Source organism: Hippopotamus amphibius, chromosome 12, assembly GCF_030028045.1.
Source record: "Hippopotamus amphibius kiboko isolate mHipAmp2 chromosome 12, mHipAmp2.hap2, whole genome shotgun sequence".
NCBI lineage: Eukaryota > Metazoa > Chordata > Mammalia > Artiodactyla > Hippopotamidae > Hippopotamus > Hippopotamus amphibius.
Genome location: NC_080197.1, coordinates 4,171,315 through 4,192,702, shown reverse-complemented (window position 1 = coordinate 4,192,702; position 21,388 = coordinate 4,171,315). Strand labels below are relative to the sequence as shown.

Sequence of the window (21,388 nt, the reverse complement as noted above, 5' to 3'; positions counted from 1 at the left end):
TCCGGTCATTCCGGAGCGCTCTCAGGAAATCTGTATCCTTGGCCGTTTGGTGTGGGATGAGCTTGTGGTGATGGATCTTTGATGTTTTCCCACATTACCTTGATTGCGGAGGGGTTGGGCAGGGGAGCCCTAGCTTCTCTGGAGGGTCCTAGGATCGCGGAAAGAGCACAGTGGGGAAACGTTGGCGGGCTCTCGTTTCCGGAACCTTGGTTGATTCCGCTGCTCTATTCAAGGATTCCATGAGTTTGCCAAGTGACATCCAGAAAAGGCCAAAGTGTGATTTTTAAAAGTACCAACAAGCCTCCATGGTGATGATTCTGCCATGGTCGGGGAGGGGCTTAAATCTGGTGGGCAGTCCCAGAGAAGCCAGGGGCATCTCTCTGTGTTCAGCTTGAGGGAGAAAGAGGTGAGGACCAAAGGGACAAACCCCAAACCCTTGCAGACATTGTATCCTGAGACTTCAGTTGGCAGGTGGCAGAGGCCTTGTCTTTTTCTTCCTGGCCCTAAAACCTTGATTCCCCAGAGATAGGGTCTGACTTCCCATATTAAGACAGGCTCCAAGCTGGGCACCGATCTTTCATTCTGCCAGGAAGAAAAGGTCAGGAGAAAGACCACCAAGGCTGCCTTTGATGGGGGGGGGTGGGGGGCTGTCGCATGCTCCCTGGAGGTCCACACAGCTCAGAAATGAGGGAGCAGACATCAGCCTCTTAGGAGAGTCCCTCATTTTTTCCTTGCTTTCCCTTTTCTCTTTCTCTTTTGATTTTTTTTTTTTTTAGTACGATTCTTATGGTGGGGGGGGGGGTCTGTTCTGAGCAAGAAATACCTCTTTCTTTTTTTAGGGAAAGAGACGAGGATACCAAGTATTCAGGGCTGGGAAATAGAGACAAGAAAATGAAGTGAGGCTGCTCTGGACTGGCTGGCAGATGGCGCTCGGCTTTTACTCTTGAGAGCTTGGCTCTTCAAAACTCCCAGTGTGCTGGTGCCTAAGGCAGAATTCCTCAGCCCCCTCCCCTAATCCTCTTTCCCAGAGACACAGCCCCCGCCCCCAAGGCCCAGGGATAGTTTTAAAGGTCTTCCAGTTGAACAATTGATATCTGAGGACAAATCCTGTCCCTTTTAACTTGTGGCTCTGTGAGATCCTAGCTAGTGCAGGAAAACACAGTATCACAGAGACCTCTAAATTCCCAGCCCATGTGCGTGCCCTGGGGCTTCTGGGAACCAGTTCCGAGACCTTTGGCAAATCGCTTTATCTTCTGGGTCCCAGTATTTCTCATCTAAAAAATGAGAGGGATGTCCTTCTCACTTTAAAACGTCTTTAATGCTCTTATTAAAAGTTTTAATAGAACAGGTATGCCAAACCACCCCCCTGCCCCGCCACACACACTCTCTCCCTCCTTCCCTCTCTCTAAGTATCCTTTTCAAAATGGCAGCTTGCACAGGAAATTTAAGGCCTGTCTTTTGCCCTTTGGTACATAATAATTTCTGGGTACCCGTCACTGGGAGAATCTCTGCAGGACACAGAGAAGAGTAGGACATTCTTTCTTACCCCAGTCAAGGGCTAGAAAAGAAATTCAGAGGTGGGCAGAGGTCCTTTTTTCCATCAGGGAGATCCAGGGAGGCTTCCTGGAGGAGTCAGCATTTGAGACAATATGGGAAGATGCAGGGAGATGAAGGAATAGACTTTGGGGTGGATGCTCGGTGCTGTCTTACAGAGAAGGTACTGGCTGAGGGTGAATCCGTATTGCTTTTTAACTTACAGCAGCATCACTGGGTTTTTGAGAGTGTCTGAGATTTCAGGGCTAGTTTTAGTGTTCTCCCCTTTACAACCCTTCTGTTCCTCTCAGGGCTGCAAACCCGCTGAGCATTCAGGGGCATTCTTACTAAGAAGAGTTTTCCCATCTAAGGATGGAACCCCCACCCTCCATCTCAGGCCCAACCCTGGACTTGGGGGAAGGTCACTTCTGTCTTGTTTAGGCCAAGCTTCCAGCGGAGGGGAAGTGAGATCTGACGGTGTCTGGGACCAAGTTCCTTGGTTCTAAAGAGAACAGGCATCCTTGCCCCATTTCTCCCTCCCCTCCCCCACTCCCCTCCTCCCTGCAGCAGCTGTAAAATCATGAGGTCATCTATTTGAGAAGGGCCACGGTGAACTTCCCATGCCAGGACCTACCAAGTCCTGTCATGGGAGTTTATTTCTTTCCAACGAAACTTACACTCCATACACCATTCTTAGATGCTTTGTCTCCCCTTCCTCTTTTATAGTTGAGAAAAGTAAAAGGAACCGAATAAAATATATTAACTTCAGGCAAAAGCTTCCTCCACCCTGCTAGTAAAATCCACTTCTTTCAGTTAACAAACTTTATTCCAACATGCTTCTCTTAAGCTCCTAATCTTCTGGGGCTCCTTTAAAACTTTTCTTACCTTTTTCCTCCCCACACTTTCCAACCTATAGCCCTGAACCTTGGACAAAGCAGGTTAACAAAGCCTCCCCCCCACCCCAGGGTGGGGGTTCCTCTGGATGTTGGGGTCCCTGGGAAAGCAGGGCAGGTGGGCTGCCGTGTTTCTAACACCTTTTCTGGGCCAGTAGAGCTCCTCCCCCACCAGAGGTCAGCAGAGAGCTCAGAATGGCTGGGATGCTCGCAGGAAGTGGGATCCCTTAGAATTTTCTAGATGAAATGTAGGAGACCCTATGGGAAAAAAGTCCCAGGTTTTGGGGGGTATCTCAGGTTGGGGTCCCATCCTGTGCTGAGTCCCTGGGAGTTTATTTTAACACCAGTCCTGCCATTCTGTGCTTTGGGGGAAGGGGAGGGGGGGCTTGGGTCTGTTCATCTCATGGGTGTCTTTGCCAGGTTCTCCCCCCGTCCCGGACAGCACACACATCTGTGCCTTCTAGGGGGTCATGCCCTCTTAGAACTCAGTCTCCCACATGGGGCCAAACTGCCCACTTTCGCTGCCCGTGGGACTGGGAATCCACACCCCATACTTTCCCTGACCCCTTTCCCTTTTTCTTCCAGAAGTTGTACTTATTGTTAAAATGACATTATAATATGACAGGAAATCCCCCCGCCCCGCCCTTATCCTGTCAGGATTTTATATCTCCTTATCTCCTCCTGTCCTTTACCCAGACATATGGACGTTTCTAAAGGACAATCACGGTGCGCAAACAACTTCACCTTCAGCTCACCCCCGCCCGACCCACGCGGGCTTCCCCAGCGGTTCCCACATTCTCCATCGCGTCTGTCTTCTCACAGCTCTTTCACTTGCTCAGCGCTTTCCCTGGGGTGGGACGGGGGAAAGGAATCTGAATTCCTCTTTCTGTGTTTCTTCCCCCAAACTTTTGTGAACTACCCCGGAGTTAAAAACCAACTCCCCTCAAGCCAGTTCCTTATTGTTGAAAGAGAGAGAAGGAAGGTACAAAAGGAAGGAAAGAGATACAGAAACACAGAGATGAGATGAAAAGTTTGAAAGAGAGAGAAAGAGGAGGGAAGAAGGGAGGGAGAGAGAAGAAGAGAAAGATAGAAAGAGTGCCTCTGCTGAATGTAGCTCTAGACACTAGACGGGTCCCTGCCCTCCTGGAACTTACAGTCTGGAAGGGGGGGTGGGGTGGGGGCGTGGATCAGGTTGCAAGGAATGGAAGCTGCAGCAGGCAGCGGGTGGAGAGCTGCCAGGGTCCTGCTGAGGGGCCAGGCTGCCCTTGCCCAGAGGGCTGGGGAGGCAGGCCCAGGAGTGTCGGGTAGGGGGTCGGTGCATTACCCCCGCCCCATCCCACTGCCCCGTGGGGCCCCACGTGCGTCCCCAGGAGCCCACTGAGTAGGACAGGGACCCGGGGGGCTGGTGGTGACCAAGGCCCCTGCCTCCCTGTCCCCTGAGCTCCGACCACTGCCCTTTTTCTCCCACAGTCGGCCCCTTTTCACTTTCCTGAATGTCCCTCTCCTGACCTTAAAATGATTGCCCACATTTTAACAAATTAGTAATAAGCCCCCTTCTAGCATGACCTAACTTTCCAAGTGTTTTCACAAGCCTTACCCCACTGAGTGGTTTGGTTTTAAGAAATCTGGCCCCCCCTGGACTTTTTGACCTTAAAAAAAAAAAAAAGCCAATCTTTATGAGTTCTTTGATTTGATAATTACTCAAAACAAAGCAAAGCATATCTTAAGGTTGAAAGCAAACACCCTGTATATTACGTATACATCTCAGACGTTGAGGAAATCCTTAGAAGTTTATAGGTTAGTGTCCTGGAGAACTTGGCTCCGGCCAGACCCAGTATAGGCATTGTGTGCTTTTTTTTTCCTTCCTTCCTCCCTTCCTTCCTTTCTTCCTTCCCCACACTTTTGCAAAACAAGTTTTATTCTCCTGGGTATGTTCATTAGAGAGGAGAGACAGTTCTATTCAGTGAGGAAGGGGGAGGGGGATTCTGCAGCAGGAGACAAGATTGATTGCTTTGTGCTGGAGGCCCCCAAGTGCACATCACACCCAGATGCAAATCTCTCCAGCTGAAAAAAAAAAAAAAAAATACAGCACGAGAGCAGATTTCAGCTTCCTGGCTTTAGTGGGGAAAATATTCCGTCCGTTGCCTCTGTGTCCTGTGCCTTATTCATTGGCTCCAGTGAAAAAAAAAAAAAAAAAAACAAGAAAGAAAATCAAAGTCTTGTCCTAATTTGTTGTAGTAGGACCCCAATCTCCCAAGTTTGGGCCTTTGAAAAAAAAGAAAAAAGCAAAAACAGAGCCCACAGAGGCAGAAGAGGCTTGCTGGGTTGACCAGAATTTGGTTGGTTCTCAAGGTTTAACTTCCCTCCACCAGGAAAAGTTCACACTTTTCCCAAGCCCCCAAAAGTTAGAAATGTGTTACTAATTGATTGGAGGTAAATTTGCATTGCTTTGAAACCCAGCAAAATGGCCGATCAGGGGCCAGTTGGGGGGGAGAAAAACGATTGCTGTCCTCATAGCCAGGAAAGAGGACTTGCCACCAATATGCTTATCAAATGGGCCTTCTGTGACCTTTAAGAATTGTTGGGGAAAAGGGCTGCTCTTCAGAAAAAAGAAAGAAAAGGTTGTTGGGACGTGTTTAATGGGAATTTAGCATAAAATGACACGGCTAATTGAGGGAAATCGTGGTTCCAAATGAAAACAGTTGTCATGGATTAATTTTTCAAATTTTTGACTACTGGCAGATCTGAGGTTTACCTCATAAGTAGCCTGTGGCCAACTTGGCAAAGAGCATGGAATACTGCCCAGTTCTCAGTTCAAATGCTCCCATTTTCCCTCACGGATAGGTTACTTCCTAACTTGGGGGTTAAATGGGGTGTTGAAATGGCTGTGTTTCCTTTTTGCCTTTCTAGTAGCATCTCTTAACTTGCAGTAGCTGCTTGTGTGTCTGCCAAGCCTCTCAGGAAGATGAAATCTTTGCCGGGTCGGTGAGTCTGCCTCCATCAGGCATTTTCATTTGTTCGTTCATTCACTCAGTACACGGCTAATATGTGCCCTTCCCCATGGGGAAGGAAGACAAAGGTGTAAGACGTTGCTGCTCCCTTCCATGGTCTTACAATCAGAGCAACCCGGGAGGTTCACCATGGACCCTTGCTGCTGGGTGACTGGACAGGGAATAGACGCGGCAGCTCAGAAATGATGGAGAGGTGGTCAAGATTTTAGCGGCCTTCCGACACTGGTCCAACCTAGTTGCGCAAAGCAAATCAGCGGTTACAAGAAAGTACTGCTGAGTCCTGACAACGTGATTGCAAAAAGCCCAGAAGGATGCGCTTAGGGTGGCAAGCATGCCCCGCTCCCCGTGCCGGTGCAGGGCCGAGCAGCCAGTCCCACGGGCAGCGGGCTTCCGCGGGGCAGGCCGGGCCTCACACGCGCTCTCGGAGGGGGCTCCCCGGGCGCGCGGCGGGGCAGCCTTGCCCTCGGAAGGGACCCCCGAGGCCCGGCCCAGGGGTGGAGATGCAAGCCGCATTGAGCCAGCTCCCGCTCCCTTTTCCCATCTGTCTGGAGCCTATCTGTGCCTTCCAGGATCTCCTGGGACTGGAGAGCCTCTTCCCCTTAGAATCTTCTGTCTGTGTCTCGGATTCGTATTCTTAGGGCTGGGGTGAGAAAGTGTGTGCAGTTTGCTGCCAGAGTCCAAAGGTTCTGTGGAGTGTTTTCGTCTGAGCTTGGGCCCTCCATCTTAGCTTCTGGGCTGCCCTCCATTTTGGGCTGCAGTCCTCCATCTTAGATCCTGGCCTGCCCTCCATCTTAGCTTAGCTTCCGCCCTCCATCTTAGCTTCCGCCCTCCATCTTGGATCCCGAGCTCTGCGCCTCTTTTTCCTGTTTCCTAATGCAAATAGAGACCCTCGATATTCAAGTGGTATAATTAATTCCCAGTCGTTGTGGAAAGAGAAATGCACTCTTAGTTCCAGAATATAATTCCCAGCTTTTCTTTCGCAAACACTTCCCAGCGATGCCTTTGGCAGCCTCCGGAAAGCCGTTTGGTCACTAGGCCTCCCTGCCGGCACCACCCGGGATGCATGATTTTTATGGAGAGAGAGAGAGAGAGAGAGAGAGAGTGAGTGTGTGTGTGTGTGTGTGTGTGTGTGTGTGTGTGTGTTTGCCCGCAAACAGGCAGAGGGAGGTCTATGTCAGCTGCAGGAGGAGGGAGGCGCTTCTGTGCGGTGACCGGGCCGAGGGTGCGCCCCGACGCGGGGACCGGCCCTGTCCCCGAGGGCAGCGCAGGCTCTTGTCTGGGGCCGCTCTCGCCCTGCGCCCGAGAGGCGCTGCGCCATCCACGTGAGCGAAAACCCACGTCCAGGCCAGAACGCGAAGCTTGTTTGCCAGCTCAGGGAAAAGTCCATGTGCCAAGGCACTTTGAAAACGTCCTGTATTAGGGGTGGCCGCCTCTGTGACTGGGTTGGGTATGCGCGGTGACCTCCCCACCCCCCGCCGCCGCCGGCCCCAGGCTCCTCTCCTGAATCCCGACCCCTCTGCTAGGATGCCTCAGAAACCATGCCCGTCCTAAGAGAGGCGATGGGGGCGCCAAGCGCTGCCCCTGCTGGGACGCGGGCCCGGCTGCAGAGCCCCCCTCTCGGAGTCGTGGGAGGCAGGGAAGGCTGGATGGTGCTTTCTGCCCGTTCGGGACCAGCCTGTGGCAAATGTGAGGAGGGGGCATCTGGCCCCGGGCCTCCTCACCTCCCTGCAGGTGGCTGTGTTCTGTTCAGTGAATCCCATTAGCAGGCAAAGGCTTCTGGGGCTACCCTTAAGGGACGCTTGCATTTTAATAAAGAGCTCTCTGAGGCCGGAAAGCTGAGAGAGTCACATTTTTAATCGTGGAGTAGAATTCCCCCAGGAGGCGGTGGAGGAAGACAGGGGAGGGGGCATTTGGGCAGCTGACACCCCGGCCCCAGCACCCCCGGCCCCGCTCTGCGCGCCGCAAGTGCAGTGAATGCAGCACTTTGTACCCCCCCCACCCCACCCCCCAGCTCTGCAGGTACAGCTTCGCGGTGGTGGAGTGGGGGGGGGGGGGCCCATCCGAGTGGCAGAGTCAGGTCCAGATCGAAGCTTCGGGTGCCTGACTCATTCCGGCTCAGGCCGGTAATAACAAGCCCCGTGTGCGTCTCCAGTGTCCACTGCTCTGACACACAGAATAGCCAGGAAATAAAAGGTTTGAGTACTATACAGCTGCTTTGCTTTCTCTAAAAGGGGGGAGGAAAAAAAGGCGGGGGCTGTGGGGGGAGAAAGAAGCAGGCAGGCAGGAGAGCAGGCCGGCAAATAATGAAGCGGGGGAAAGGAGCGTGTTGCTGGCATGTTACATAAGCAGCTCCACCGTCCCTCGTGGCAGCCCGAGGAGAAAGTGGTGCTTTAGTGACACTTGGGTTGGTTTCACACCTGAGCTCAGAGTCACTCAGAGGTACATTAACAGCTAATGATTCAATCGAGGGAGGCCTGGATTGGCACTTTGACTTGCCAGATATTAGTGTACCCTTCTAGAAACCCGGAAGCCTGCCAATTAAGCTCCCCGGTGAAACTCAGAAGGGGCCTTTCCAAGAGGCATGATATTTAGGAAAAGGAAATTAAGCTAATTTTGAAAGCTCCTGACATGTTTCCTTCAAATCGAAGTCATTGAAGGCTGGGATGAATATGGTGAAGCCCTCACAGGATGACATGTTTGAATAATGGGTCATGGATCCAAAGGCACAGCTCAGAAGGACTCGGGACCCTGGGTTCCTTTTTGTCCTTTTCTTCCTTTTCTTCTTAATAGTTTTTCTCCACCCCACCCCCCACCCCCGCCGCCAGACGCTACTGCGTTGTTCACCTGAAATGTCCTTTTCAGAAAGTTCTCTGATAGCTAACAGGACGGAATGACGTTTTCACAAAATGAGATGAGTTGCTGTTGCCTGGGCACTGCAGTGGCTGTGACACGAGTGTCACCCGGGGCTCGGTAGCACTCGGCGGGGAGGCGGCGGGCATGTCATTATGCGTGTAAGGTGTAGCTTTATTTCAAGCACAAACACGCAGACCGGCGAGGGTATTAAATATGCAGTCACGCTTTCCCTCGGAGCGAGGAAGGCGCTTGGATTTTATCTTCCCAGATCCAGAACCTGTTTACTTCCTTCCAAGCAGCTTCCTCCTGCCCCTTAGATAAGTCAACGGGGAGACTCGACCTCCACATGTGGCTAAATTGCGACCCCTGACAATGGTAATCAGGGAGCCGAGCGCGGGTGGAGCGGAGGGATGCGGCAGCTGGGAAATGGCCCGCAGCACCTAGGCTGCTGCTGCTGCCAGGCCGGCTCCAAAAGCATCGATTTTTTCTCCCCACCCTCCCAAGGTTAGGATTCTGCTTAGAACTCTCCGCTTCCTGCTAAAATTTCCATCACCAAAGGGCCTGATTTCAGGCAGAGAAAGGACCACTTTAGCAAATGAGAGGAGAGGAAAGCAGAGGGTCATTTCAACTGCGGCAAAAATCAGCCATGCCATTTTCCCTGACAGCACTTTAATTATGATGAAAGAACAAGATGGTTTTTGGTTTTCTACCGAGGAGGCTTGTGCTGGAGGGAAGGGGAGGGGGCTCTGAAAGAGGCAAGCGGAGTGCAAAGCAGGCTGTCACCGCAGGAGGATGGATACAGCGAAGACGGGAGGGAAGCCCCCTCCCCACGGTCCTGGGTCCCGGCCCCAGGTGTGCCGGTCAGGCTCGCCGTTTGTAGCCAGGGCTGAGCCGGGCATGGGAAAGGCCTGCAGGGCAGAACTTAGCCAGCTGCTGGGTACCGGCTTCTCCTTTCCCCTCCTTGGGGGTGAGCTGTGACTTTAACCCCGAGCGGGGGGGGGGGGGGGGGGGGGGGCGGGGAGAGTCTAGCCTGTGTTCTGCTCCATCGAGGGGTTTTCAGTGGGCGTGTCTCATTGTTGAAAATGGTGGTGTGTGGTTTGTGGGGTTTTTTGGGGGGTTTGTTTTTGTTTTTGTTTTACAGTCAGGTGCGTGGTTCAAATAGCCATTCCAGGGCCTTGAAACTGCAGAGGAGGCCAGAGAGAGGCCTGCAGACCTGGGGCTGCTCTTGGGGAGGCAGAGGCCCTTTAGGCGATGGGGAGAGAGGTGCAAAGCTGACGTTAGTCAGTTTCATTCCGCTCAGGCGAGAATCAGGGAAAGGGCCCATTTCCCCTTCCACCCACCCTGCCTTGACCTTAGACCTTGAGCGCTCAGGAACTCCCACCCCCAGCCCCCAACTGGGTTGCTACAGCCTCTGAAGGTGGCCCTGGGCAGTGTTTACAGGAAAATAAAAGTGAATTCTAGACTCTCTCAGCTGAAAAGCGCCTTAGCTGCTGGGCTTGGGAACGGGAGGAAGAAAGCAGCCACGTGCAGCTCCGGGTCCCCAGGGATGGGGGGGGGGGACAAAAAGACAGAGAAGGTGCATCCTTTCAACCCCTCCTCCGTTTGAGGACCCTTTCAAGCCCTGCAAACACCGAGCGCAGGCTGCTGGAGAGAGATCTGACCCTGCTCATCTCGCCTGCTTCTGTGTAACTGAATTACCCGATGTCTCTGTTAAAAGTGATGTTGCCCGGGGACAGCACCCCGCAGCCTCGCAGTAAACACCGAGGGGCCTTATTCCCTTCCCCCAGGGAGGCTCTCTATGCAGCACATTCTCCCAAACAAGTCATGCTTTCCCGGGGTCCCTCACGCCCCTCACCCACGGTCATGCTGCTAGAGACCCTTCTGAGGTGGATAATTGTTACCGGGCAGAGAATAATGAAAGAGCAGGGACTTAGGGCTTTGTGGTAGGTGAATGATGGACATGTCCAAGTAAAGCCACTTTATTTCTTAGCACTCACCAAGAGGATTCACAAGCCAAATGCAACATCTGCAAGCTCTTCTGGGAGGGGGCAGTGGTCTTGGGATGCTGAGGCGGTACTGCAGGGATGCAGAGATTTCTCCTTTTTTCTAGGACAACTGCAGTATCCCCATCTGAGCCAAGCCGAAAGGCAAATTCTTTATCTAGATGCACGGTGCTTCTGCCTGCTGCAGAGATGGGAGAACCGTGATCCTGCTGATTTCAGTGGACTAGTTGAGGAGGAAATGCGAGAAAAACATCTTTTTCTCAGTTTTCCCTTTTCTGCTTAGAAAACAGTGTTAGGAGCCGGCAGTTCAGTCTGGAAGGAGAAAGATGCAGGGGCAACATCCCAACTGATGACTGTTGAGGTGTTTAGATATTTTAGAGGGATTTTAGTTTGGAGGGAAAAACAAAACAAAACAAAAAAATATAAACATAAAAAACCAGACAAATAAGATACAGAAGCTTGCTGAATCCGGAGGGTCAAAGCAGCCCACATGAGGAGACTGTGCCTTTTCAATGTCAGAATAAGGAAAGTGTGAGGATTTGGGTCGGCTCTTAGAAATAAATAGGCACTTTGGAAAAGGAAAATACCCCGTTCTTTGAGAAACAGGGTGAGGTGATCGGTTAATGTCAGGCAGCGGTGATCCTAATCCTGTCTGAAGAATTGGTCTCATTTTTCATGTCAGAATTAATATTGCTTGAGATTAGATGGCTTCTTAATTTAGACCATTTACATTTTATAGAGGGCTAAGAAGGAGGGCTGCAAGCCACTTTGTGGCAGCAGCAAAGCCAAATAAATAGGTACAATATAACCTTTTTAAAAATCCATTCTTTCTGCCGTGTCTTCACTCTGGCAAATTTTGAGTCATTTAGCATAACCTGAAAACTCAGATTTTTGTTGCTAGAAAAATATAATGCTTCCTACTATAGTATGGTTTTTTTGTTGCCCACAAATTTCCTATTCTGGTGACCTTTTTGACTTGAGTTTTTGTCTTCTCGACACCAAAGCATCCATCAATTTGGTCAAAAGTTCAATCGTGAAAAAGCATCTGGTTGTTTTGTCCACAAACAGCCAGCTTGTCGAATATCTGAAGATCAGCTCATCTGACCATCTACCCTGTCATCCCCCCAACCCAATGCCCTAGGGAAACTTATTTTTAGGAATCAGAGGGGTCAGACCTAGAAGCCAGTCTGCTCTCTGAGGAATGAGGAAGGAGAGGGGACACAAATAAGACGTTAGACCCTCTTGCTTTCTCTGCAGTGGCCATCTGAAGTCTGCTGCAGGGGGGAGGTGGGGACGCTGGTCTTTACAGGCAGGCACACAGAGGGGAATCTTTATGACTAGGTTCTTGGCAACATCATTGCCAGGGTCAAGATTTGTCTGGTGCCTGCGGCCATCTTAGAACGTGGCGGAGGCTGAAGCCACCTGCCCTCATTTTGTCTTAGGTTACCACCAGCTCAGTGCAGCCAGTGAAAAATAAGGATGAGAAGTGTTGCTTTTATAGCAAAAGAAAAAAAATGGTCATGATTCAGTTTCTTGAAAAAGTGCCCCCCCCCCCAATCCGTGTATCTCAAAATCACCATAACTAGGACTTGATCACCCATCGTTTTCTTTCTCTCTTTCTCGTGTGGATAACTAATTGACACTCTCTGGGCTACAGGTTTTTCTTCCTGCTCTTTCAAGGCACTGAATAGCCAGGCAGGTCGGGGAGGAAGGGGACGTTAGGAGGGGCAGAGGAAGGGGTAAGTGCTCCTTGGCACACCCCCCTGCGGGACTTCAGTCTCCTGCAGAGTGGTTCTATTTGCAAACAGCTCAGCCCAAAGCAGAGTCTTGCTTTTACCCCCAGATGCTGTTTCTAATCGATCTTACTTATTTTCCCTCTGGGGTGCAGGCAGGGCACAGCCCAGATGTGCTCAGACCTCCAAAGCCACCCAGCCTTGATCCTTTATTTTTATGTTACAGCCACAAAACCTTGAAAATGTGTCTTCAGCCATTTAACCACATACCAAGAATTTCAGGGGAAAAAAGGTCAAGAATCGAGGACTTACGTTTATCAGGAGCTCCATGAGGCAGACCTCTGAATTCTAATAATGACAAATCAGTGTCACGTTTCTAAAAGGAAAAGAGCGACAGCTGGGTGATTTCACAGAATTATCAGGTGTTGGGAGGAAGATAAAGCAAAGATTCAATTACTATAAATCAGAGTGATTTTTTTGTTTGTTCCCATGGGCTTTTCATGCTGCTAGTACTTGTTCTTGGTGTGTTTGTAGTTTTGCTGAAATTACGTATATATTTTTCTCTCAATATCTCTTCTACTTTGGCATCCATTTCAGAAACTAAATTTTTGTTGTAGCGTTCTATTCTTTAGTTTTCTTCTTTTTTCTTTACAGAGTTCCCCTTTTGTGCCTTCTGTACCCTCGGTAAATCTAGAGGATATGTAGTTATGGCAGGTTGAGGAATACACATCTATTTAACACATTTAAGAATGTGCAAGGTAAATGAAATATAAAGTTATATCTAAGACAAAAGCATTGTGTCCTTGGGGATCACCCTAGTTAGTCCACAATTTGTTTTGTTTTGTTTTTTCCCATTTTGCATTCAAGTAACTCATGGCAGATCACTGAAGTGATGTATTTAGACGAATTACTAATTTAATAAGAAAACTCAAGTTCACGTTTACAGCTGAGAAGGACTTTAAGTTCCCCTGCTCTGGGGCTCCCCCCTGAGGCCTGGGTTGATAATAACATCATGATTGGAATTGGAGGTCAGTTAGGTTTTTCTAGACTTTAAGATGCTTTGAATGGTTCTGAATAAACGGAGTATGCATTTAACTTGCAGATTAGATGTCTTTGGGTTCCAACTAAGTTTTATATCAACTTCCTTTGAAAGATTCTTTCACAGGGAGGCTTTTTGAAGCAGCTCCCGGGGAGTGCAATTATGAAAACATCCTGGTCCTCAGAAGGTAGAGATTTGTCTTTTCAGAATAAGGAAGCAAAAAACCTAATACTGCTTTAAGTTGGCTGATACCTTCAACCATCAGGTTAGCGAGAAGCATCCTTATTGGAACCAGTCCCCAAAGTGGGAGATTTGTCAACTTTTGGAGGTCGTTCTCTGCCCGTCAGCCACCTGGCATCATCCTGCCAGAACATAGGGCCCGGGGGCCTTTGTGGTAGGTGGGATGGACCACGGAAAGCTTCTTGGTCCAGGATCCTCCTTGGCTTAGCCGAGCCTTCTGTCTGCCCTCTGCAGACCAGGACACCCGGTAGGAATTTTGCTCAGGCCGGACTTTGACATTCTAGAGCTGCCCTCTCACCAGCACGCTGACTTCACACCAGAGCTCCCAAGGTCTGGTCTGGAGGCTCAGTGGCCTTCCTCCACTGTTGCCAAGTTCCCTTGAACATCAGCTACCTTCATGAGTGACTGCTGATTTCCAGCCTCAGGTCAGATTAAGGGACTCAATGAAACCTTTGCCCTGCGGCCCCTACCCTCAAGATGTTCATGTCTTGTGGACATGAAAGGCCAGTTTTCTAGAGTTTTTACTTCTTGGTGTTAGGTCACTGCAACCCTGGGATAAAAATAGGTGTAATTAGTATGTTACAGATTAGACTCCACGTTTCTAGCTTTGTGCCACTGCCTCTAATAATACCAATTTTGGTAACACATTTCCTAGAATCCTGGGCTTGCTTCGATTGTTAATATCCTCCAAGAGCCGGTTAAAGGACAGATCCGTTTGCTTTAAAACCTAGAAGGGTCTGGTCCTGATCAGATCTCTCGGCTCCCACTTCCTCTTTCCCCTGTCTCCTGAGGTCTGTCTCAACTTTCTTGTTTTCTATTCAGGGAGCAGGGCCTCCAGCCTCCCCCCAAGGCTGGCATTTTTGTTGACGGCTGAGCACACATGGTCTTCCGTGGCAAAAGGCCCTTTCCTGGCTGGCTCCAGAGTCCCCACCAATTCATCGGGAGGAAAAACTTGAGTTAGGCATCACAACTTCAGCCAAGCTGGGCATACATCGAGTACACCTGTCACTTGAGCTGGTGTCCAAAATTCATCCCTAAGGGTCACAGCTGTGGTATTATGTGAGCATGCCCAATTCAGCGTTTAATGTTCCTCGGAAAAATCAATCATTCCAAGCTGCTACCGTTCGCCCATGAACCCTTAGAGGGCTTCATAGCAGGAGGGCAGGGGTGCCATCCATGATTGTCTTGGCCAGCAGCAGGCACTTCCCAGTGTTGTGTTTTAAAAGACCATTTCCTATATAACGGAGAACAGGGGCTACCACAGCAGGACCCTGGTTCTGCGGCAGCCACAACCTTCCAGGGTGAGAAGGTAGACTTTCTTTTCCTTTCATTTATATTTTTACCCGCATAGGACGTAGTTTTCTACATGTCGGCATTCCATTTCTTTCCTCTTTTCAGCCTAGCTTATATTAGTCTGCCATCATTGGCAAGGCTTGATTTACATTTAAGTGCTGGGGAGTGGGCAAAGTTCATCACGAATCAGATCTTCGGATTTTATGTAAACGGCCCCCCAAAGCAACACGTTTCAGATGTGTCCTCCCTTCTGTCACCTGGGTCTTCATAAATGAATCGTCCATCTGCAGTTAATCCACAGAGTACAGATCGTTTGAAAGCTCAGTTGTCTGCCTTCGGAAAGAAATTGGCTATATTTAGTTTTTAAAGCAAGCCTGCTTTGTGTTCTTTGTAAAGTCAGCGACATTCTTTCAATTTTTTCGGTGTAATTAGCACAAAAGGAGCCGTAATCTGAGAAGGTAGTGGAGACTTAAGCGACTGAGAGACAGAAATGTTCGAGAAGGGAGACAGGAATGTTCGAGAAAGCGGGCAGAGGTCTCAGTTCCCCTTCTGGGCGGCAGGCAGAGACCCCTGGACGCGGCTGTGGGTAAAGCTGAGGTCTGTAGCTCAGAAAAACCTCTCCTTTCCATCTGATCCCCAGACTGACTGCAAATGCCTGATGCTTTGGCTGGGTCGATTTCTCTTCCTCATAACTTCCAGAGGTCGGCAGAGCCCTTAGGAAGGCACAGTGCCATCTGGGCCCCGCTGAGTGGAGTGGGCTCCTGACTTGTCAGGGAGCGGGCTGTGCAGGCTGCCAGGCCCTCCATAAACTGCTGTGTAAGGGAGGGAGTGGAGGGCACAGCCTCTGGGCTCCCCAGCAAACACTGAATTTTGACCAAATAGAGGCTAAATGGAAATGGGGGAGGGAGGGGGCAAAGCTTCTGTGTAACCCTGTGCAGAGGAGGGGGCAGCCTTTGTCCTCTGGGAGCCAAGCGTTTGTGCCCCTCAAAATAAAAACCCAGGGAAATAGGTGGAGCTAAACTATAATTACACATTTTTCAATTTCAATTTCAACATGTGTGGGCAAACACAGAAAGATGAAAAGATACCTACTTTTTTAGATAAATTAAACGTGTGACTAATTATGTCCCATTAATTGCTTAATTCCGGGTTTACCAACAGCAGATGGAAGTGGGTTTAGAGGGGAGGGGGGTTCAGCTGTGAAGGCAAGTGACACCCACAGCCCCATCAGAATCTCACTTGTCGCAAACTGAGGCCAGTAGCTAATTGCAAGCCTGTTTGAAAACGGCCACCCACACTTGGTTGGTAGGTAAATAAAGTAAAAACCCCAAGATGTAAAAGTTGTATTTAGCAGTTGTTTCCTTTGTATGTATGTATACACAAAGCAGCATTTAATGAATGGAAATTTATTACCTGATTCATCCAGAGTGTTTAACGCTCTAAACTCTTAATTATATGGGGCTAAATTTGAAGAATTGAATGCAGTGAAAAAAAATCCAAAGTCTTTAAGATCTGAGCAATCAAAGGGCTTTTATCTACATAGATCTTATCAGGAGTTTAGGACTCTTCTTATTACACCAACTTGCTTTTTGTTTTGTTTTTTCCTGTTGTTACTTGTTTAGTAAGACATTGGATCAAAATGTCATTTAAATAAGGCATCTTGTAAATAAAAACAAAAGTTAGCTGACCCGCACCTATTTTTAACTAGTCCTCCCTGCATTACTCCCCATCCTGGATGAGTTTCCATCCTCAGCGCCAAATTAAAAGTTCTAAGCAACGGCTTTCCCATTACCTTAGTCCTCGCAAAATCCTGCCCCCAAGGGAAGTTAAAGATATTTTAGTTGAGGAAAATTGACTTTCCTGCTGTCCAGTGGTAACAATTTTACATCCCCCCTCCCCCTGCAAGATCTCCAGTAAGTGGGTCCATTGGTCTGTGGTTGATGTCAGAGGCCCTGATCCAAGTTATCCTTCTAGAATCTTTTCAAGGCCATCATGTGGATCTTATTATTTAGATTTAAGCTGTTGAAAGGACCAGTGTCACGCACAGTCTCTACTTTGTCTCCCTCTTTCAAAGTGCATGGTGGCCTTGTTAAAGGTCTACTCCCACTTTCTCTGGGGCTCCTTTCGATGTCCTGAGAAAGGCACTCATGGTCTTGGGAACTGGGCATCCACGGAGACCAGAAAGTTCCTCTCTTCCACCCATCAAAGTCGAGGAAGAGCCAGCACAAAAGTCCCAGTTGCCCTCATTTTGTGAACCATGGTTTTAAGTAGATGTTTGGTATCTCAAAGTCATTGGCTCAAGAAATCGGGTCCAGACACGTTGGCCAGTGGGCCCCCATAGTTTGTCTGGATTAGAGTCTGTCCTAAATTAAAAATAAATTATTTTAAAATCAATTGATAGAAGTTAAATAGGGAAATTTCATAGGGCCTTGTAGTTAGTCCCTTAACATCAAGTCTTTTGAAATGAAGTCTGGCTAACTTGAACACCATGTTTAGTTTTGAATGCAAGTTTAGGATACCTTTGAGATTGTCATTATTAACTAGTGAATATGACAAGGGGAAAAATGTCCTAGTTAATCACTACATTTGATTTTAAGAACTTTATGGTCCTAAGTAATAGAACCTTCTCACCAGGGATTAACTGGGACTAGGAACAGGCTTTTCACAATACCTGCTTCATCACCTGTATGGTGCAGGCTTCAAGTCACATTCATTTTCAACAACAATTTCAGTAATTCTAGTTAAGTGCGAAACGTGCTTTAAAGACAGAAAGCACTGTTGCAGTGCTAAACATTTTTACTAAAACCTTACAGCTACGGTTTCTGTTTCAGTGGAAACTTATGTATTGTTTCCTAGCCTATTAAAATAATATCACAATTCTGTTTTCTCTGGGATCGTACAATGACCCCATCTAATGAAAGGCCAAGAACACCCTTGTCCGAAAACTGAATTACATCATTAAGTGTAAAAATGTTTTCACGATTCTAAGCTATAGCAAGTGTATTGCTTTTAAGAGCAGATGAGGCATTCTTTCGCAGACAGGAAGATGCAAAAGAGCCAAGGAACACATCCACTCATAAATATGAAGCTTACAAGACCATAGAATTCAAACCCTGACATGTGAATCCATCCGTTGTTGTGAAATATGCATTGCTGGAAAGAGCTGCTGCTAGGCTGGCCCTGTGCATAGCGGTGGGACCCCGTCTGTTTCACCGAGTTGTATCATGAGGTGACCTAGTGCTTTAGGTTATGGGTGTGTTGTTATCCCAACTTGCTGGCTCTGGCATGAAGCAAGTCACCTGAACCAGGCATTTTACACCCGGGACATTCTGGCCCTTTGCCCCTCTCTGGAGCTTGAAATTTCCACGACTTCCATCACTCCCTGAGCCAAATAAGAGGCCCCTTCCATTGGAAAACTCTCGAGTCTGGACTGGTCCAAGAATTATGCTAATGGATTGCTCCACTCAAAGCATAAACCAGGCACTTAAAATGGTAATGACCTATTAAAATAACTTACGAATTCATATGAAAAGGTCACGCGTGGTGGCCTCCAAACCAGAAAGCCTTTTTTTTTTTTTTTTAATTAAAACTTTTAAGGCCCGGGTAGGTCAAATGCTAGACTGAAAACTGTAGACGGTATCAGCTCACCATGCCAATTAAGTAAAATCTCATTTTTCACTTTGTGTCGGGTGAAAACAGAAAGCTGGACAGACCGCAAGCGAGCTTGTGTTTCAGAGCTTAGTGGCCTTTGCTTACCTGTAAACCCTTGATTCCACCTGCTGTCCTTTATTTACAAAGTAAATGCTTTATTTGTCCATCAGTGGTTGGTCATAACAAAATATAGGTGAAACCTACACTTTAAAAAAAAAATTTTTTTTTTTTTTTTTCAAGGATGGCCTGCCAGGTTAGAAGTTGAAGTGACTGAAGCCTGACCTTGCTTTACACATTCTAGGACAATAGTCTCAATTGTGCCTTGCCTGGAATATGTGTCGGTATATGACATGGGACAGCTTCACTCCTTTCAAAGTTCAGGTGTGATATTTATCTAAAAGGGGGGAAGATAGTAACCCCACTCAGGGATTTCCAAATAAGGAGACTCTTCATTACATTCACTGTAGTAAGGTGTAGCTACTGGCGTAAGTATCAAGGTTGTGTTGGTTAGTATTCACCTTGCTCCTCTTAAATACAATGTATTTGCGCCTTGCCACATTAGAAGCAGGAAGGAAGATGCTTTGGAACAAATGGAGCATCACACAAATTTCTGGCCTGTTCCTCCTCCTTATAAGTCTTCACCAGTTTTTAAAAATGACCATCGATTGATTCATCAGATTCACCCAAGAGGTTTTTATTTAATATAGGAAGATATAAAACTCGGGCCCTGTCTTTAGGTAGTTTCGAATCTAGTTGGTGAATGATTGAGTCACGATCTTTTCAAACAGTCTTACTGTGGAATTTGCTTACGCGAGAACATTCTGGTCTACAGGGTCAATATTTTTATCGGCTTTTGTTTACGTGAACGGTAGTTGCTTTGAGTTTTCGTCCAAAGAAGGTGTATTTCTGTGTGGAAGGAGAGGCCAGGCCGTATCCAGAGTGTGATCAAGACCTGGCTTCTTTGGATGTGCAGAGGGACGGGCCAGCGCAGCAACTTTTCTGCCGAGTTCGAGAAAGTCTGAGCCCCGCAGTCAGGGGAGGTAGCAGATGTAGATCATGAGGGTCTAGCGTGAAGATTTCGCTTCCTGTTCTTAATTCCAAGTGCTCTCTGCTGACTTTGAATTGCCCTCCGCTGTCTTTCAGGTTCATAAAGTGAGGCCTTGGTGGTGGGGGGGGGGGGGGTAGAGGTGTACCGGATGAAGCCAAAAACAATAATAGCTGACATCTTCCTCTGTCGCACCTTTTCTTACTCTGAGTTGAGCAAACTGAGGGGAAGAGAGGAATTTCAACGGTCCCGTCGAATTGTTAACTGCGTCTTTCTAGTTTCAAAGAAAACTTAAAACTATACGGACAGTTTACTCACGGCCTCTCACCGAACCAGTCACCCCACCCCCGAAGTGTGTTAGCTGTGTTTCCAAGTAGGCTGCCTGCCTTTCTTCTTGTCCCCCCAAACATCCAAAGTTTTACTGACTGTTTCGAAGTGAAAGGAAGTTAAAGGCGGGAGAGAGTTCACGATTACGTTCTGGATTTGGGTTGACCGGCAGGCGGCCGCGACCCGCCAAAGGCGGTGGCCAAGTCTCAGGTTGACGGCCGGGCCACTCCGGACTCACCTGGGCACCAGGTGGGCCGCGCGGACCAAACTTTTAGTCAATGAATGAATGAATGAATGAATGAATTGTACCCAAGCAGACGCCCGCATGGCTCAACCAAGTGACTCAACCAAGGTCCCAGGAAAAGTGAGCCGCGGCCGAGTCGCCGAGAACTTGGTGTCACTGCTCGTAACCCACTGCGCTCTCCCGCGTCCTCACATGGGACAGGGCCGGGGTGGGACCCTTGAAAGTTTTTAAACAACTCTCAAACACATTCGTGTTCAATAAACTACTTTTCCGTCTGTTCCAGAGTCCGCCCCCCGCGGCGCCCAGCCCCGGCCACGGATAACCGGGACGCCCTGGCCCGCCACCTGGCCCGCCCGGGACGACAACGGGGGCGCCGAGTCCGCGCCCCCCGCCACCAACGCCGCTCGGCTCTCGCGTCGCCGGCGCCCGCCTGACCTTGCGAGGCTCGTTTTTCGCGCTCACATAACACCTCTCACCCGACGATCCGGGCGCCGCGATGAATTAGGCGCCGACACCCACCTCCGCGGGCACGCGCCGCCGGGAGGGAGGGGTGGGTGGCGGTCCCCGCGCGCGCTAACCGGGAAGCCGGAGGTAAGGAGGCGCGCGGCAGGGGTAAGCGCCGCCGTCGCACACTTTGCACGCCGCCCAGGGCTACACCACTCACCGAAAATTGGGAGGCAGGTCTGGGAGGCGGGGTCCGGCGCCCCCCGCCTTGGGCGCCCCCGCGCCCCCCGCCGCCGCGCCCCGCGCCCACTCCCGCACGGCGCCCGCACCGGCCCGCGCCCCCGGGGTGTGCGGCGGCCCGTTTGGGCGCGTCCCCGGCCGGCCGATTTTTCGGCTTCCCCTTCGGTTTATAGGGGCCGCCGCGGTGGGCCCGTCCTCTGAAGAGGCTGGGGCGTCATCGGGCTGCTTAGGAGCGCTGCTCCCCGGCGGGGACACTCAGTCGCGTCGGCACCGCGGAGCGGGCTGCGTCAGGTGGCCGGCCCGGCGCGGCTCGCTCGCTCGCTCGCTGCTCCCCGACTCCGGGCTGCGGCGCCGCGGCTGGAGCGAACCCCTGTCCCGGCGCGGGGCGGCGGCGGGCGGCCGGCAGGCAGGCGGGCGCTGCTTTGCGTGTGAGTGCACCTCACTCACATGTAAGTCCGGGGGCACCGTGGCCTCCCGCGGAAGTGCGAGGCGCCCGGTGCAGGGAAAGAGCCGCCGGGGCAGGGGCGCCCCGGCGCTGCCGCCCGCCCGCACCTCCCGGGCACCCCCGAATTCTCTCTCTCTCCTTTCTCTCTTCTCTTCTCCACTGGCGTGCCCAAGAGCCTAACCGAGGAGCGCCTGAGGGTAACAGCAACTCGTGCCATCGCGCCTCTGCACTTTTCTTTTTTGAGTTGTTTGACATTTCTTGGTGCTTTTTGGTTTCTCGTGTTGTTGGGTGCTTTTTGGTTTGTTCTCGCCCCTTTTCTGTTAGCTCACCCTTTTTGGCGCTAACTCTTAGGCAGCCAGCCCAGCAGCCCGAACGAAGCCCGGCAGCCGCGCTC

The 21,388-nt window shown here is 49.9% G+C and overlaps 1 protein-coding gene and 1 long non-coding RNA gene across 13 annotated transcripts in view; one reads left to right on the top strand and one right to left on the bottom strand.

Annotated features, from left to right (window-relative positions):
* GNAS (GNAS complex locus) overlaps positions 1–21,388 on the top strand; it is a 53,893-nt gene that overhangs the window by 12,066 nt on the left and 20,439 nt on the right. For 2 of the 10 annotated variants that reach the window (XM_057700847.1, XM_057700845.1), the window contains exon 1: positions 20,768–20,998. The exons of 6 other annotated variants lie outside the window; for them this stretch is intronic. The gene's annotated coding sequence lies outside the window, so the exon portion shown is untranslated. Of the gene's footprint in view, positions 1–20,767; positions 20,999–21,388 lie in introns of those variants that run through there. 2 more of the 10 variants (XM_057700844.1, XM_057700846.1) reach the window with 2 other exon arrangements.
* On the bottom strand, positions 10,337–20,457 carry LOC130832516 (uncharacterized). 3 transcript variants are annotated; one of them, XR_009048309.1, is made up of 3 exons: positions 20,342–20,457; positions 12,339–12,402; positions 10,337–10,646 (listed from the first exon to the last, which is right to left on the bottom strand). It is a non-coding gene; the product is annotated as an uncharacterized LOC130832516 (long non-coding RNA). The 3 variants fall into 3 exon arrangements; XR_009048310.1 differs by having other exon boundaries at positions 10,337–10,605; XR_009048311.1 differs by having other exon boundaries at positions 10,337–10,516.